We start from the raw sequence: 14,894 nt of genomic DNA on the forward strand, positions 1-14,894 counted from the left end.
AATAAAGAAAGAAAGAAAGGAAAGAAAAGAAAAAGTAGAAGATATATCCAGATTTCTTTCAGAGCTTAGAACCTTGTTGGAGGAGTAAGGGAAGCAGGCAGGAATTATGAACAACACATAACAGACAATCAGTCACCAATTGCAATTTGGGTGTAGGTCATGTTAGATTTAAGATGAGTAAAGGGCAAGTGAATGTTAAAGGATCCCAGAAACATAATGAAGGCAAAGAAGTACAAGATATTTTCAAGTTAAACCTCTTTGTAGTGCAAGAAATAGATAGTAACTCGGGCTAACTTACACAGAAATGGGAAACGTTTTATAAGGACAGAAGGATATGGTGTCTGCTGGGTCCTCCAGGAAGCACATGCTGAGATGGATGTAGGAGCGCAAGCAATTTACTAGGGAGTGAGGCCTGCAAAAAGGAAAAGGAAAGGCAAGAGAAGAATTGGGCAAGAAAATCTTTCCAACTCTGATGCAGATCCGGCCCCCATGAAAGTAAAAGAGGCAAGCAAGATTGAGCAGGGAGAGCCCCAGACATGATACAGATCCCTAAGTCTCCATCAATGCAGTAGGGAACTCTGTTGCAATGTCCCTTAGAGAAGTACTGTGTTGGAAGTACTAGGCTCTAGTAATCCTGTGACATTCCATCATTGGCTAAAGCATGCCTGGGAGACACATGGTGTGAGGGACAACATTCATTGCAGTTGCTCTTGGGGCTGCAACTGACAGTCATCATTCTCACCTCTGTTCATTGTTCTAAACTCCGCTCTGCTGGTCTGGGTGGCTATATCAGTCCATGTTCTCCAGAAAAACAGGACTAATGGTTCTCTCTCGCTCTGTAGTTTAAGGAATTGGCTTACTCAACTGTAGAGTCTGGCTGGGCAAGTCTAAAATCTGCGGGGCAGGCTGGTGGACCGGAAACTCAGGCTGGAGCTACTTCTGCAGTCCACTGGCAGAATTTTCTGCTTCTTCCTCAAGAAAACCTCAGTTTTTGCTCTTAACACCTTCAACTGACTGATTAGGCCCACCTAAATTATTGAGGGTAATCTACTTCACTTAAAGTGCATTGATTGTAGATGTTAACCACATCCACAAAATACCTTCACAGCAAGACCTAGCATTTGATTAAATAGCCTGACACTGTAGCCTAGCCACATTGACACAAAAATAAAATTAACCATCATAGTGGCTTACCTGGGAATGGTGACTCAAACCTTAATTCCTGGGTGGCCTGAGCTCTGGAAACCATTCCTGTCTCTGACTAGGTTTGCTGGACTTACACAGTCACACTAGGGCAAGGAGCTATTAAGAGAGCCCAACTAGATCACTTGAGGTCTATTCATTGACCTCCTCACTTCCGCTGGACAACAGAAGCCACAGTAAACACCACTAATCAGTGTCCATCACCCCAGCCTAGATGGTGACTCTTCTCTCCTGCTGAATCTGGACATAAGGGTTCCAAAGTTTCCAGACAGTGGCCAAAGCATATAGTTCAGTGGGGTCTTTGAAGTGACCCCTGGAAGGAATACACCCTCCTTGGGGATATAAACTCTCTACCCTATCAAACACAGAGTTGTTGGGACAAGAAACACAAAGTCTTTCAGTGGGTCATTGAGAACGATGGTAACTGAGGCCATTCTTGCTTCCATACTTTGATTCTCAGACTTAGGTAAGTCTGTTTTCCCTATGGGGGGTACAGGGAGAGGTAGGGTTCTCTGACCAGCGAGTACACTGCCTCCTGAAGAGTGGCACCCCACACTCGGAGTATCGCCTCTGAGCTGGCCTGGCTGAGACTTCAGCAGACATTCTTATGTGAAATTGGATTGCAGACTCTGGGCGGCACCATGTGTGATATGATCATGGACTTTTCTGGTCATAGATTCACTCCCATAGCTCCTTTGCCATGAACTGAGTCTCCTGGTCAGATGCTCTGCTGTTCAGGATGCTGTGACTCAGTCTGAAACTCTGAAAGTCACCCAATAGAGATTCTGCCTGAGGTTCTGTGGGAAGAAAAGGCAAAGCCTTTTCTGCAAAGAGTAAGTATCCATTACTGTGAGAATGAACTATTGCCCTTTTGGGATGAAAGGAGCCCAGCATAGTCACAGCCAATCATGTAGTCACGTAGCAAGTGGCCAATTGGAAGAGTGTATATCAGGGGTTCAACAGTGGTCTCCATTGACAGCAGGTTACATACTCACAGTTGTCTGAAGTACATCAGTCTTGAGTGTGGACAGTGGCTGGAGTAGGATTTACTCCCAGGCAGTCTTGCCCCAAAGTCTGCCTTTAAACCACTGTGCTACCGTGATTCTAAATAGACACAGTGAATATTGGTTTAAGTACTGATATGATTTGGCTGTGTCCCCACCCAAATCTCATCTTGAATTCTTATGTATTGTGGGAGGGACCTGGCGGGAGATAATTGAATCATGGGGGAAGTCTTTCCCATGCTGTTCTCATGATAGTGAATAGGTCTCATAAGATCTGATTGTTTTATAAAGAGGAGTTCCCCTGAACAAGTTCTCTCTCTTTGCCTGCTGCCATCCATATAAGACGTGTCTTGCTCTTTCTTCCCTTCTGCCATGATTGTGAGGCTTCCTCAGCCACGTAGAACTGTAAGTCCAATTAAACCTCTTTCTTTTGTAAATTGCCCAGCCTCTGGTATGTCTTTATCAGCAGGGTAATAAAGATTTCTACTTCTAAATTTTCAAATAAAAGTTAAGTTTAGCTTAGTTGGTTTTATGAACCCTGAGTACCTGAGAGAGGTGTCAGTTAATTTAAAAAGTTAATTTTGCCAAAGTTAAGGATGTATACTAACGACACAGCCACATGAGGTCCTGATGACATGTGCCCAAGGTGGTCCGGGCACAGCTTGGTTTTATACATTTTAGGGAGACATGAAAAATCAATCAATATATGTAACATGTACATAGGTTCTGTCTGAAAAGGCAAGATAACTCAAATAAGGGAGGGGGCTTCCACGTCACAGGTAGGGAAGAAACAAACAGTTGCATTCTTTTGAGTTTCTGATTCACCTTTCAAAAGGAGGCAAGGAAATATGTATTTACCTCAGTTAACAGAGGAATGGGAGGCAACTGCCCAAAGCAGTTCCCAGCTTGACTTTTCCCTTTAGCTTAGTGATTTGGGGGCCCCAAGATTTATTTTCCTTTCACAGTTTAGAGATTCCATTCCTACTCCTAGGATCCATGGGAGAAAGATCCCATGGTTAAAATGTTGCATGATGCTCCCGCTCACCCTGTTTTAACATGGGATGGGACAATTATCAAAGATAGGGAATCATAGTGGATTTCCTAAAGCACACTGGCTACATCATCACACAAGGTCAGGTGCTATCTTGGGCATTTTTTTGTCTTTCCTTGCAAGAGCCATGGTGTACCACCCAGCACTTCCTTCATGAGGCAGCCTGCTGCAAGGAGTGAAGCTGTAACCTTCAGCTGCTACATCTTTGGGATCTGCTGCAGAGTACACTCTTAGATCACACCCTCCTCAGGCTGCTTCTAAGTCATCGACTGAGCACATTGCAGATACTAGGGATGGCTATCCTGCCTAGGCAGGATCTCTGCTTTAATCTGGACTCCCCATCATTGACCAAGACTCTCTCAGAGCTGCTCTGCCACCTGAGGCTCTACCTCTCTCTCTCCCTTATTCCAGACCTACACTGAGATTGGCCAACTTTCCCACCTACCCTCATGCATTCCCCATTTTATCCTTCACAGGCACCCCTCTTTCTAATACATTCCTTCTAACTCTATCTTGGCCTCTGCTTTCCAGAGGACCTCAATGGACACACTAAATTTTTAGTGTGTCCATACTGCTTTCATCCTGTCCCTTCCAGGGGCAGTGACCTCCAGATCACTCCTGAATAAATGTCCTGCACCCTGAACTTTGTCCCAGGATCTGCTTCCTAGGAACCCATTCTGTAGCAATGCATTTCTACAAACGGGCAATCCATCTTGTGTGGGACTGGACCTCAAAGGACAGTCCTAAGTGATGTTGGACATGGAGTGGTTAAATAATAATAAATCCTAGGTTTAAGAGAGGGGGGATTTTAACAAGGGTAGGATCCCTGTGATGCACCAACCACACCAGCCTTGCATGAAGGCCATATTGCCCCCTCTGCTGGTAGTGCCGTCAGTACACAACCTTCAGCTCTTAGCCCTTTCAGGGATTGCTTTAGCTGCCGAGAACTACCTTTTCCAAGATCGTGTACCATGTTAGGGTGACCCACATCCAGTGACTGATGGATGTGGGACTATAATAGGGACATGGTCATCTTGGCCCAACTTTGGATGAGTCTAAAGAGCCACAGCAGCTCCACACCTCCCCGTGGGACCAGCTGCATTTGCATCACATGGACTGTGCTGAAGGTTCTACTTGTCTCTCTGCCTTATGCTGCTTACCTCCTGTTCCTTCCGGGGGCACAGATCTCAGGATTACCACTGAATAAATGTCCTGCACTCTGAACTTTGTCTCAGGAACTGCTTCTTAGGACCCCATTCTATAGCAATGCATTTCTACAAAAGGGCAATCCATCTTGAGTGGGACTGGACCTTAATTAGAAAGGAACTTTTTACTTCCAGAAGATGTTTTAAATATTCTTCCTTTTTATAGTAGAGAATGAGGCCTGTAGAAAGAAGGTCTGTAAGACCAGTGAGGACTAAGCTCTGATTTTTTTATCTTGCCCAAATTTCTATCTAACAGGCCTGGGAAGTCATGCCCTAGAAACCATAAATTCTCATCAGATGGATTTTATTAAACTTGTATATCATGACTTGACTTTCCAGCCTGACTCTAGCATAACATTACAAGAAAAGGAAGAAAATCAAAATATTTTACCCCAAAACATGTTTATTTGCCATATCTTAAAATGGCCCTGCAAAGTTGTCCTTTGTGGGGGAAAATTTGCATCTGTAAAGAATGTCTATTAATACAGCTAGATCTTTTTCTTCCAGGCCCTCCCAATCCTAAAAAAATTAACTGAAAGTGTAGCATCTTTTAAAGATCTGAATAGGAAACACTTGTCATCTATTGTCTCTTAAAACAGCCACTGTAAGACTTCAAACAAACCTTGGTCTCCACAATCTTTCATCTTAACCTGATCATTTCCTTTCTATCCATCCCAGGTCTTTAGACAAACTCAACCAATTGTCAACCAGAAAATGTTTACATTTACTTATAGCCTGGAAGCCCCCACTTTCATTTGCCTCACCTGTCTGGACCAAACCAATGTATTTCTTTATTTGATTGATGTTTCATGCATCCCTAAAATGTATAAAACCAAGCTGCACCCCAACCACCTTGGGCACATGTTCTCAGGACCTCCTGAGTGCTGTGTCACAGGCCATGGTCACTCATATTTGGCTCAGAATATTTTACAGAGTTTGACTTTTTTTTGTTAACACCAAGATAAAGAGAAATGGGGAGAGCTGCAGAGTCAGGGAAACAGAGGAGACACCACACATGGCTTATCAGGAAGTGAGAGGCTGCTTTCTCCTGAGCCTATGGGAAGCAGCAAACTCTTGAGCTATACCACTGACAAACAGGCAGAAACAGGAGCAGCAAGCAGGCACAGGCACAAAAACAGGGGAGATCCAGCAATAGTCACAAGAGCTGAGAACCAAACTTACAAGAGCTTAAGGCACAATAGTGTGGGGCATGTGTGAGCAACTCAGCAGGATTTTTAAACGCTAAGGATTCCTAGTCTCAAAAAGTCTTTGCTGACTCCAACCTTAAGTACTATTTTATAATCCCGGAGTACTACAACAGCACCGTATTGTAGCAGTCATGGCACAGTTTTGTAATTGTCTATTTTTGGGGGAGGGGCATAAATCATGGTGGAAAGTCACTTAATGGACAAAGTGGAAAATTCTAGGCATAGCAGCACAGACAAAGATATGGGGAGGCTATGCCAGTAGAGCTGCGGGGACTTCAGCTGGCTACAGAAATGTGTCCCCTCCATATAAATGTGGTCATATTGATATGCCAGGGCTAAAGCTGAAAACCAGAATGTTTCTCTACCAGTGTTTCCTGGGCAAGTATCATCTTCCTACCATGAGGGAAAATTCTTTTGTCAGGCTCCATCTCAGCCAGCCTTCCCAGGCCCCTAAGATACAAATCTCTTAAGCATGGCAGCTCACTCACCTTCCCCATGTGACCTTTGCCTCCGAGGCAAGACACCAGCATAGAGACGGAGTTGCCATCCAGATGGGTTCCAACATCATCTGGAAACTGAAAAGTCAGCTGTCACTTGTACTCTTGGCACTGGATGAGGACAGCCCTGAGGCCCTGACTTCTATCTTACCTAATCTAGCCAGGGAAACAAGTGAAGGGGAAATAGTTGCAACTCACAGCCTAAGCAAGAATGAGCTGGAAGAATGATTTGGGGAAAAGCAGACATCTCCAAAGGAAGAGAGGTAGAAACTGAGGTCCAGAGGGACTCAAGACTGTGGTGATGTGTGTGTGGCAGGAGGGGTAAAAGGAAGAGGGTGACTGTGTAGGACAGTAAGCTCCAGACTGGTGGTTAAGGCTTGGAGGTGATACCTTGGGATCAGCTCATCACACCAAGGGACAATGTATAATGTCCCACCCTCTCCCTATGTCCCAAGCCCACTCTGGAGGGTTTAGGATTTCTCTCCTCAGTAGGATGGCAAAGTAGTTAGATATCAGGGGTATGGAGCCAGATTTCCCAAGTTTCATTCAACTCTGCTATACTAGCTAGGTGACCTTATGCAAAATAGCTAACTTCTCAGTGCCTCAATTTCTTCATCTGAAAAATGAAGATAATGATATAACGTAATTTCATAGAGCTGTTATGAAAAGTAAATAAAATATGATGCATAAGGCACTTAGAACACCACCTGACGCATTGGAGTGTGTCAAAGATGTTAAGCATTCATCTGTCATCTCTCCATTTATCTATCTATCCATCTACCTATTCATCTATCATCTATCTATCCATCTGTCTATCCATTATCTACCTATCCATCTATCTACCTACCTGTCTATTTACCTATCCATCTATTTATCTATCTATACATTCATCAATCTATTTATCCATCTATCTATCTATCTGTCTAGCTCTGATTGAACCTCTTTCCAATGTAAATATGTGTGTTTTCTCTTCCTTATCATCCACACTAAAGGCATGAGAGTCACCCAGAGATATCACTCCACCAACTTAATAACAACAGAGTTTTTCTGACTAATGTCCCCATGGCACACTCAGATTGATCTGAGTCACTTTACTGTATATGATAATTGGAAAAGTTCCTTAATTCCCTGGGTGTTAATATCTCTATTTGTAAAATAAAGATTTTCAAACAAATTGGTCTTGAAAGTTCTCAATTTTAATATTATTTTATTTTATCTTCCTTGACAATCAAATGTGTTAACTATCAGTGAAACTAGTCATTTGCAGAAAAGCCAATCAAATAGAACTTGATAAACAGAGATTACTTTCATGATACCAGGACTCCACCACAAAAATCCTAATCCTGTGGGTTGTTCTTAGTTCAGTAACTGCCAGATGCCAATTTTCCACATTTTCTTCACCACCATCTGTAGCCTAAACAGTACTTACTGGTGCAAAGTCTGGTTACCCTAGAGCTCTGTAAAAGCCTTGGTCTTCCCCAAAGACTCTCTAATTAGTATCACTAGGATCCTTTTCCCAACTCCAGGAAGAGTATGATGCATGGTAGAAATATTAGCAACCACAAAAAGAGAGACAGGAGAAATTTTCCAGCATACTCATGCCTTGTGGCATGATAATCTTTTATTGGTTCACAGTTTCCTTCTTCTGGAGAAATGCTTTTCTAACTGTCTAGTTGCTGGGAAGGGAATGGGGTAAAGTGTGGGATGGGTGGGATCAGACCAACCTGGGCTCTCTCCCATTTACCCCTGATTCAAGCCCATAACTTCAGCTCTATTGTTATTTGTTTTCTTTGCTTATTCTTTGGGCTCTCTTTGAGAAGAAAAGTCCTTTGAATAAAAGCTTTTGGATTTAAAATTTGAAAAACTCTGCCCTGGAGAATGTATCCACGGATACAGTCCTCATGACAACTCAGGTAGTAATTTTTACTACTATCCATGATTACCAATGAACGTCCACAAACCTCAGAGTGATGGGAAAACTTGCCCACTAATAAGTCAGAGAGCAGTGACTCAAAGTCAGGATGTCTGATAATACATACATTTATTCTTTTCACTACATCACAGTGACTTCTCTGTAATTTTATAGTAACAGAAAATCCTGTTTACAGAATTGTGTATTGTCCAATTGTATTCAAGATTAATTTAGTAAACTTTTAGTAGACTCCATGTCTAATAATAATAACTACTATTTTTATACAATTGCTTTGTGTCAGTCACAGTGTTCTATACTTAAAATGAAATAAATTAACTCAGTTTTATTTGATCTGCCACAAAAAAGTGTAAGTGCCATTAGTAGCGCTTTTTTACAGATGCAGAAATTGAGACTCAGAAAGGTTAAGACACATTTCCAAGGTCAAATAGTAGTTAGAGGCTGATCTAGGAGATGATCCTAATAAATCTCACTAATTAGAGACTGTATGATTCTAGATCGAGGTATAGCTGAGTTAAAGTGCTGGGGATTTTGAAATGAATAAGACATAGTCTCTGTACTCATGTATCACACAAGTAGTCACATAATGTCAGTATTAGTTCATGCTCATGCTGCTATAAAGAACTGCCTGAGACTGGGTAATTTATAAAGAAATTAGGAGTAATTGACTCACAGTTCCTCAGGGATAGGGAGACCACTGGAAACTTACACTTATGGCAGAAGAAGAACCAAACACATCCTTCTTCGCATGGTGGCAGGAAGGAGAAGAATAAGCAAAGGGAGGAAAAGTCCCTTATAAAACAGTCTGATCTTGTTCTCACTCACTATCATGAAAATAGCATGAGGGTAATCATCCCCATGATTCAATTATCTCCTACTGGGTCCCTCCCATGACACATAGGGATTATAGGAACCACAATTCAAGGTGAGTTTGGGCGGGAATACAGAGCCAAACCATATCATTCTGCCCCTGACTCCTTCCAAATCTCATGCCCTCACATTTCAAAACAAAATTAAGCCCTTCCAACAGTCCCCAAAGTCTTAACTAATTCCAACATTAGCCCCAAAGTCCAAGGCCAAAGTTTCATTTGAGACAAGGCAAGTCCCTTCCACCTATGAACCAATAAAATCAAAACAAGGTAGTTAGTTCCTAGATACAGTGGTGGTACAGGCATTTGGTAAATACACCTGTTCAAAATAAGAGAAATTGGCCACAACAAAGGGGCTACAGGCCCCATGCAAGTCCAAATCCATTAGGGCAGTCATAAAACCTTAAAGATCCAAAATGATCTCCTTTGACTCCATGTTTCACATCAGGGCATGCTGATGCAACAGTTGGGTTCCCATGATTCTGAGCTTCTCCTTCCTGTGGCTTTGAGGAGTACAGCCCCCTTCCTGGCTGCTTTCACAGGCTGGCATCGAGTGCCTGCAGTTTTCCCAAGCACACAGTGCAAGCTGTCAGTGGATCTGCCTTTCTGGGATTTGGAGGACAGTGGACCTCTCCTCACAGCTCTACTAGGCACTGCCCCATTGGGGACTGTGTGGGGACCCCAACCCCACATTTCCCTTCTGCACTTTCCTAGCAGAGGTTCTCTATGAGGGCTCCAGCTCTGCAGCAAACTTCTGCCTGAACATCCCTGCATTTCTATACATCCTAGGTGTATGGTGAAATCTAGGTGGAGGTTACCAATCCTCAATTCTTGACTTCTTTGCACCCGCAGACTCAACACCACGTGGAAGCTGCCAGAGCTTGGGGCTTGCATCCTCTGAAACAACAGCCTGAGCTGTACCATGCCCCTTGTAGCCATGGCTGGAACAGCTGGAAAGCAGAGTACCAAGTCCTGAGGCTGCATACAGCAGCAAGGCCCTGGGCCCAGCTCAAGAAACCATTTTTCCCTCTTAAACCTCTGGGCCTGTGATGGGAGGGGCTGCTGTGAAGGTCTTTGACATGCCCTGGAGAACTTTTCCCCAGTGTCTTGGTGATTAACTCTGACTTCTTGTTACTTACACAAATTTCTGCAGCAGGTTTGAATGTATCCCCAGAAAATGGAGTTTTCCTTTATATCACATTGTCAGGCTACAAATTTTCCAAACTTTTATGTTCTGTGTCCTCTTCAATGCTTTGTGGCTTAGAAATTTCTTCTGCTAGATACCCTAAATCATCTCCCTCAAGTTCAAAGTTCCACAGATCTCTAGGACAGATGCCACTAGTCTCTTTGCATAGCAAGAGTCACCTTTACTCCAGTTCCCAAGAAGTTTTTCATCTCCACCTGAGACTACCTCAGCCTGGACTTCATTGTCCTTATCACTATCAGCATTTTGGTCAGAGTCATTCAACAGGTTTCCAGGAAGTTCCAAACTTTTCCACATTTTCCTGTCTCCTGAGCCCTCCAAGTCTCTGGGAAGTTCCAAACTCTCCCACATTTTCCCATCTTCTTCTGAGACCTCTAAACTCTTCCAACCTCTGCCTGTTACCCAGTTCCAGTAGCTTCCACATTTTTGGTTATTTTTATAGCAGCATCCTACTCTATTGGTGCCAATTTACTGTATCAGGCCATTCTCATGCTGCTAATAAAGACACACCCAAGACTGGGCAATTTATAAAGGAAAGAGTTTTAATTGACTCAAAGTTTAGCATGGCTGCAGAGGCCTCAAAAGGCTTACAATCATGGCAGAAGTGGAAGCAAACACGTCTTTCTTCACATGGTGGCTGGAAGGAGAAGTGCTGAGCAAAAGAGGGAAAAGGCCTTTATGAAACCATCAGATCTTGTGAGAACTCACTCACTATCATGAGAACAGCATGAGACTAACCACCCCCATGACCTCACCACCTCTCACTGGGTCTCTCCCGTAACTTGTGGAGATTATGACAGGGAACTACAATTCAAGATGAGATTTGGATGAGGACACACAGCCAAACCATATCAACCTCTAATATAAGGCCTAGCATAAAAGTATCTGCACTGCTGCAATGAATTTTGGTATGTAAAACAGTGAGGTTGGAAATAAAATTTATTTAGGATTAGCTTTAAAAAGGGTCAGAGTTCTTAAGGAACTGCATAAAACTGCAATATTTCTCAAATATTAAGAAGATAATTTATGCTCGCTTCAGGGAGCTCATTGAGAAAATCTCAGAGAATATACCGCATGACAAAGGTAGTGTATAAATCATGGTGGTCATAAAGGGAGAGGAATATTATCCTGGAGAACTAACTCTTAAACTTGATGAGGGACTGCGCACCAAGGCCTCTCTAAAAACCTGAGTAAAAAATCTGAATATTAAAAGAAGGGATACATTATTCTGCTAGGCCCATGGTTTAAGAATACAAGCACATTGTTTACTAGTGTTCTCAGTCACTGAGAGCATAAAATTCAGCTCTTAGCCCTATTACTACACCGCAGAAATGATACGCAAGACCAGAATCTGTTTAGAAAAGTTTTGGAGGCTGACGTATTTTCTGCATCCCAAATCACATGCTTGTTTTAAATGGTTCCCTGATAAAACAGTGGTGTGTGGGTCTTTATACAAGCATCCTCCATGTAAAATTAAAATTGTGATTTAAAAAAGAAAAGGCAAACTGGACAGATGTTGCAGACAGAAACACTTAGAGGTGAGTCACGGTCAAACTGTTAGTGGTGGAGTGTTTCTTATAATTGGAACTGTCAGAACAGACTTTCATTGCACACAAGGTAAAATGCTACCCTCCAGAGAGAGATTTTCATCATCATAAAATCTAATCTCCCTAATTTCATCCCTGGAAACCTGTGTTGTCTGCTGGTATAACACCAAGGTGGAAGTGAAGAGGTAGTAGGTTAAATGCTTACTCTATTTGGACTGACTGGTATCTTCTCTTTTACCTGATAAGCTTTTAAAATTGGTAAAGAATATTGAGACAGGACAAATAATTGGTCATTCACAAAGTGTGGACAGAGAGTAATAGCAATAAGAAGGGAAAACATGTGGACTAGTACTAAGGATATATAAGGCTTTCTTGAACTTCTGTTTTTTTGTTTGTTTTAATTTGTAAAATTTAAGTGTAAAGATAATCACGTCCTTGGGTTACTGTAAGGAAAAGGAAAACATGAAACATTTCCAGCAAAGTTGGTTTGTAACCTATAAAGCACCATGTAATTATTGCCCATGCTACATTCTTTCTACTATATTCTGTTTTGATTATAAGACAAAATATCCCACAAAATAAGCAATCCCAAGAGAAACAAAGCAGGAGGGAAATGACAGGTCAGGACCTCACACAGAAAGGTGGAATGTGTGAAGGAAGATGATAGAATTTGGTCTGGAGAGCCTGTACTCCCATCTGGCTTCACCCCCATCAAGATACAATGGGCTGACATATATAAAATATTTGGAAGCATGCCTGGGCATAATAACGTCAGCAAAGATTAGTTATAGTTGGCAAGCCTTTTAACTTTCCTGAGCCTCTATTCCTTGTCTATAAAATATGGATCAGTACTGCTTCACAGGCTAGTGAGGGAGAGTTAATTGAAGTAATACAGAAGAACAGAAATTATGAAATATTAACACATACACTATTACTACTGATTTTTGTTAGTATCTATGTTTTTATATGATATATATTGTGCTGCATGTTCTTATATATGTGTGTATATATATGTATATATACACCATATACATATGTATCAGCAGAGAATGTAATGAAATAAAATGCTATGTTATTTTCAAGGATATGAACTAAGTGCTAAATTAATCATTTAACTTTTTCCCTAATTTCGGCATAACATAATCAGCTTTGATAAATATAAAGATTACTTTGGAAAAGTTTGAAGGTTTGTTTATAGGATTGGACAGAGACTCTAGTGGCCTGCTTTAAAAGACACAAACCATGAAGGCTCAGGCTCAGAGGCTGGTGGTGGTAAGAGGAAGAAAAAATGAAGTATTATGTTTAAGAGAATTGATAACATTCATTACTTAACACAATATAATTCAATATCAGGCAGCCTGTGATTCAGAAAATCTGAAAATTGAAGACTCACTCTAATAATGCTTTATGCTTCTGTTGTACTTTTAACTTTTTCCAACACTTTCAGATCAATTACCTTGAGCTGCAAACAAAAGAACGAACTCCAGCCTCATTTAGTGCCACATATGGTGGTGTGGCATGGTGTATCAAACCTTGACATAGTGGAAACAGCACATGGTGTGTCATGATCTGAACTGGGTGGGAATCCCTGCTAGACCACTCATGTTGTGCTTGATTTAGGAAACCCTGTGAACCCCTCTGAACCTGCCCTTAATTCTAATCATGATAGCACCTTCCTCACAGGACTACCTGAAATACAACCAGACCTGTGCCCGAACATAGCAGGCACTTCATAAGTTAGAACTCTTCCTTTCCCCCATCTGGCTTGCGATCTCATGATTCTGTGATAAACATACTAAAAGTTATATTATAGTCATGCTCATGAATTCTTAGATGTGAATAGCTTTGTCACAAAACCTTGAAAAGCAACAAATAAAATTCTCTTGACATTTAAATTAATAAGTGGGCTCAGAGAGATAAATGCTTTACTCAAGATAACACTTAATTTGCAGCTGAAGCGTAACTAGAAAACTTAGTTTCTAGATTCTAGTTCTTAGGCATTCTCTAAGCCCAGATATGACTTATTTTTTGGTTGCTTCAACGAAGATATGCATCTCTGCCTTCAAGAAGCTTAGATTATTAAAAAAAAAAAATTAAAAAAAAAAGCAAGAACTCTCCATTTCCCTGATTACATTCAGAGTACCAAGAAACAGCTGATAGTTTTAAATGATTCCCTTGCTACCTCTTTTCTCCTGCATGCATGAATGTAGCTGTACATTCAGTTAGTGATTAAACACGATGATCGCATTCCATACATAAGATACTATGCTAAACCCTGTACAAAGAGAAAATTAAAATTCAGCCCAGGAGAGAAGAGATACACACAATTCGCTGGAGAGCAGGTCAGAGTACAGACTTCAGGATCAGAAAAATACAAGTTCAAATCCCACTTCTGCCACTTAGTATTAGTATGGGTTAGTTTCCTGAACACGTGTAGCCCTTTATTTATTTATCAGTAATATGTGAATCCCATATCTACTCCCCAGATATGGCATGAACATCAAATGCTGTAATGTTAAAAGAGGATTCAGCCTGTTATCTAAGTTCTCAATCTTCCTATCCCATCAGTGGTGACTATTGTTAATAGCCATTATTTATTATTAAGGTAGGTTAAAGCCAAGCACTATGTGGTTAATATACTAAATCACGAGTCAACAAACTTTTCTTGTAAATGTCTAGAGAGTAAATATTTTCAGCTTTGTGAGAGGTAGGGCTAGGGTTCCAACCACTCAATTCTGCCACTATGGCATGAAAAGAGCCATAGACAATACGTAAATGTAGATGATGGGTATGGCTCTGTTTTTTTGTTTTGTTTTGTTTTGTTTTTTTGTTTTTTGTTTTGAGACGGAGTTTCACTCTGTTCCCCAGGCTGGAGTGCAGTGGCATGATCTCAGCTCATTTCCTGCTCTGCCTCCTGGGTTCAAGCCATTCTCCTGCCTCAGCCTCCCGAGTAGCTGGGACTACAGGCGCCCACCACCACACCCTGCTAATTTTTTCTGTTTGTAGTAGAGACGGGGTTTCCCTATGTTAGCCCACGATGGTCTCGATCTCCTGACTTCGTGATCCGCTCACCTTGGCCTCCCAAAGTGCTGGGATTACAGGCGTGAGAGGCATGGCTGTGTTTTAATAAACCTATAAAAAAACGGAGGCCAACCTGTAGGCCATACTGCCAACTT

Source organism: Colobus angolensis, unplaced genomic scaffold (assembly GCF_000951035.1).
Source record: "Colobus angolensis palliatus isolate OR3802 unplaced genomic scaffold, Cang.pa_1.0 Scaffold262, whole genome shotgun sequence".
Classification (NCBI taxonomy): domain Eukaryota; kingdom Metazoa; phylum Chordata; class Mammalia; order Primates; family Cercopithecidae; genus Colobus; species Colobus angolensis.